At 39.6% G+C, this 3451-nt stretch overlaps 1 pseudogene; it reads left to right on the top strand.

Moving 5' to 3' along the window:
- Positions 1-2693: 2693 nt before the first annotated feature.
- LOC132522879 (large ribosomal subunit protein uL22-like) lies at positions 2694-3220 on the top strand (annotated as a pseudogene).
- The last annotated feature ends 231 nt before the right edge of the window (positions 3221-3451 follow it).

Genomic DNA, 3451 nt, shown 5'->3' with positions numbered 1-3451 from the left:
AAGTGATACTTGCTCACAAGGAAATCAGTAAGCATTATCCCATAGAATTCTCATAATTGGAAGTTATCCTGCTGAGGGTCTGCTAGAAGGCAGAAACAAAACTCCTCTGTACAGAAATGCATCTACCTAGAATTTTAAGACTTCAAGAAATTCCAATTCAATGTTAGAATGTGCAGTATGATTGCGTGTGTGTAATTTGACTTTCATTTACTCGTCACATAGGTATTGAACTTCTACTTGTGTCAGGCAGTATACAGAGGGCAGGGCACACAGTGGCATCCAAGGCAGATACCCCCATGCCTTCCCAGAGCTCACAGTCATGCAAGGACATCAGCTCAAAAGGTAACAGAAAAATAAACAAAAGTTGTTTTAATTTGTAATAAATACTGTGATGGAAAGAAGGGGCTAAGCAGGAGGATTACAGAAAGAGCTCGCTGTAGTTACTATGGTTGAACTAGAGGCTCACTTAGGAGGTGACATTCAAACTGAGCTTAGAGATAAGAAGGAGTAACACTGGGGAGAAAATATTTGCAAATGACGTGACTGACAGGGCTTAATTTACAAAATATACAAACAGTTCACACAACTCTACATCAAAAGAAACATAACCTAATCAAAAATGGGCAGAAGACCTAAACAGACATTTCTCCAGAGACGACATACAGATGGCCAACAGGCACTTGAAAAGATGCTTCACATCGCTAATTATTAGAGAAATGCAAATCAAAACTACAGTGAGTTTTGATCATCTCACCCCGGTCAGAATGGCCATCATCAAAAAAATCTACAAACAATAAATTCTGGAGAGTGTGTGGAGAAAAGGGAACGCTCTCGCTCTCTTGGTGGGAATGTAAATTGATACAGCCACTACGGAGAACAGTATGGACGTTCATTTACAAACTAAAAATAGGACTACCATAAATGATCCAGCAATCCCACTCCTGGGCATATATCCAGCAAAGATGAAAACTCTAATTCAAAAAGATACATGCACCCCAATGTCCACAGCAGCACTATTTACAATAGTCAAGACATGGAAGCAACCTAAGTGTCCACTGACACAGAATGGATAAATATATGGGAGATATAGATATATATATATATATATATATATATATATATACATACATACATACACACAATGGAATATTACTCAGCTATAAAAAGGAACAAAATGGTGCCATTTGCAGGGACATGGATGGACCTAGAGACTGTCATACAGAGTGAAGTAAGTCAGAAAGAGAAAAACAAATATCATATAATATCGCTTATATGTGGAATCTAGAAAAATGGTACAGATGAACTTATTTGCAAAACAGAAATAGAGACACAGATGTAGAGAACAAACGTATGGATACCGAGCGGGGAGGGGGAGTGGGATGAACTGGGCGATCGGGATTGACATATATACACAATTGATACTATGTATAAAATAGATAACCAATGAGAACCTACCGTATAGCACAAGGAACTCTACTCAATGCTCTGTGGTGACCTAAATGGGAAAAAAGAGGGGATATATGTATATGTATAACTGATTCACTTTGCTGTACAGAAGAAACTAACACAACATTGTAAAGCAACTATACTCCAAAAAAAAAAAAGAATGAAATAATGCCATTTGCAGCAACATGGATGGACCTAGAGATTATCATACTAAATGAAGTAAGCCAGACAGAGAAAGACAAATATCATGTGATATCACCTATATGTGGAATCTAGAATATGATATAAATGAACTTATTTACAAAACAGAAACAGCCTCATAGACATAGAAAACAAATATATAGTTACCAAAGGGGAAAGGAGGTGGGGGAGGGATAAATTAGGAGTATGGGATTAACAGATACACACTACCATATATAAAATAAACAACAAGGATTTACTGTAGAGCACAGGGAACTATATTCAGTATCTTGTAATAACCTATAATGGAAAAGTATTGAAAAAAATATATATTGGGTTGGCCAAAAATTTCGTTCGGGTTTTTCTGTACGATCTTATATATGTATAATCGAATCACTGTGCTGTACACCTGAAACTAACACAATATTGTAAATTAACTGTACTTAATTTTTTAAATTTACTTTATTTTATTTATTTTTTATTTTTGGCTGTGTTGGGTCTTCGTTGCTGTGCGCGGGCTTTCTCTAGTTGCGGTGAGCGGGGGCTACTCCTGGTTGCAGAGCAGGGGTACTCTTGGTTGTGGTGCGTGGGCTTCTCGTTGTGGTGGCTTCTCGTTGTGGAGCACGGGCTCTAGGTGCGCAGGCTTCAGTAGTTGTGGCACACGGGCTCAGTAGTTGTGCCACTCAGGCTCTAGAGCACAGGCTCAGTAGTTGTGCCACACGGGCTTAGTTGCTCCGTGGCATGTGGGATCTTCCCGGACCAGGGCTCGAACCCATGTCCCCTGCATTGGCAGGCGGATTCTTAACCACTGCGCCACCAAGGAAGCCCTGTACTTAATTTTTTAAAAAAAGATTCTGAAGACAGCCATTAAAAAAAAAAGAGGAACAACTCTGGAAAGAGTTGGGGGAGAGCATTCCAGGAAGTGTAACCACACCGGCAAACCCTACTTGGGAATTCAAGGAAGAGACCGGTGTAGCTGGAGCTTAGCAAACAGGATTGGTAGGTGAGAGCTTCAAGAAGCATCATGGTATCCTTTTCAAGTAAGCAGCCTGAGGTGACCTCTAAAAATGGTTTGCCATTCACTTGACCCAGAAAACCCCACAAAATCATGCAAGTCAAGAGGTTCAAATCTTTGTGTTCACTTCAAGAATATTCGTGAAACTGCATCCGAAAAGCACCAAGTATCTGAAGGATGTCACTTTACAGAAGCAATGTGTGCCATTCCATTGTCACAATGGTGGAGTTGGTAGGTGTGCCCAGACCAAACAGTAGGGCTGGACGCAGGGTCAGTGGCCCAAAAAGAGTTCTGCATTTTTACGGCACATGCTCAAAAATGCAGAGAGTAATGCTGAAGTTAACGGCTTAGGCGTAGGACTCTCTGGTCACTGAGCACATACAGGTTCACATACAGGTGAACAAAGCCCCCGAGATGTGGCAGAGGACTTACAGAGCTCATGGTCAAATCAACCCATACATTGAGATGATCCTTACTGAAAAAGAACAGATTGTTCCTAAACCGGAACAGGAGGTTGCACAGAAGAAAAAGATATCCCAGAAGAAACTGAAGTAGCAAAAACTGATGGCTCAGGAATAAATGCTGTAAAAAAATAAATGCAAATAAAAGTTAAAAAAAAAACCATCATAGTAAAGATCTAAATGTTTCCCTAAATTCATTGGGAAGGGTTGACATGGGAAGGGATGTGGCTAAGAAATTTAAATTCTTAATGTTTAAGAAGTTTCAACCAAGATGATACCAGAAAACTACTAGAGCTAATCAATGAATTTGGTAAAGTAGCAGGATACAAAATTAATGCACAGAAATCTC

This window comes from Lagenorhynchus albirostris, chromosome 7, assembly GCF_949774975.1.
Source record: "Lagenorhynchus albirostris chromosome 7, mLagAlb1.1, whole genome shotgun sequence".
Lineage (NCBI taxonomy): Eukaryota > Metazoa > Chordata > Mammalia > Artiodactyla > Delphinidae > Lagenorhynchus > Lagenorhynchus albirostris.
The sequence above is the reverse complement of the archived record's forward strand: the minus strand, read 5'-3'. Positions and strand labels throughout refer to the sequence as shown.